Here is a 1,183-nt window from a genome sequence, read left to right as displayed (position 1 = left end):
TACACCAGTAAGTTTTAATGTATAGACACATAATAGTGTTAGTTCCTAAAGTTAACCAAACATAATAAATGAACTAATTTATTATCGTTTCAGTTGTGGAAATGCTCAGAGGACTGTTCCACGAAGCAAGCTAATCCGAAAAGCCAGGCTCACTCTGAAAATCCAGGCTCGATTGCCCCAAATTCAGTTCCAGGAACGAGGCTATAACCTGCAGTCTTTCTGCTCATTCATAATGCAATATGCATGTGGACAAGTCTGGTCCGTGGCACCCTAGCTGCGAGGTTTGTTAACACTAGAACTGCCCTCAAACCTTCACTACTAGAAAGGTCTTGAGCAGTCATTTTGACAGCTGCGTGCATTTTCAAATGAGCCTCGATTTTCTGAGCTCGCTTAGTGGAAAAGCCCTCTGGTCTGCTATGGTCTGGAAACAGCTAACGCGAGGCTAATAAATCAATAAATAACAAACATTTTATTATGCTTATTAACTTACTCAATGGGAGTGAAGTGTCTCCGATGCAAGATGCGTGATAAAGCCTCTCGCCACAGCTGCTGCAAAAGTTCGGTGACTCCTCAACCAGCTTTTTCCCACAGATAGAGCTAAAAATTCCGCCGTTCTTCTTCAAACAAAATGCGCTACAGGCAGAGTAACTTCCGGTTCCAAAGACGAACAGCGCGGACATCCAATCAGTGATGTCTCCTGTTGCCGACTGGTACCTACCCTTTCCGGTTTTCTTAATGTAATTGTGCTTCTTAATTTGTTTTTGTGATTCTTCTTTTGTTTTTGTGCTTCTCAATTTTGTTTTTGTCCTTCTTAAATTTGATTTTGTGATTCTCAGTTTTGTTTTTGTGCTTCTTAATTTGATTTTGTGATTCTCAGTAATGTTTTTGTGCTTCTCAATTTTGTTTTGTGATTCTCAGTATTGTTTTTGTGCTTCTCAATTTTGTTTTGTGATTCTCCATTTGTTGGTGTGATTTGCACTTCAGGGCCTCTCAATTTTGTTGTTGTGTTTAACAATTTGTTGGTGTGATTTGCACTTCAGGGCCACCGTATCAGGGCCTATACTGGTCTTTTTAAAAGTTATGTTTGACTTTATGACTTTCTGTGTCGTTTCTGGGATGCTTAGGACTCATATTGCACTGCTGGAAATAGTTTATTTTGATGCATATGCTGCTTTTTTGCAAA

This window comes from Pundamilia nyererei, unplaced genomic scaffold (assembly GCF_000239375.1).
Source record: "Pundamilia nyererei isolate P.nyererei 1_Seehausen unplaced genomic scaffold, PunNye1.0 scaffold00543, whole genome shotgun sequence".
Classification (NCBI taxonomy): Eukaryota; Metazoa; Chordata; class Actinopteri; order Cichliformes; family Cichlidae; genus Pundamilia; species Pundamilia nyererei.
This window is presented reverse-complemented; position numbering follows the sequence as displayed.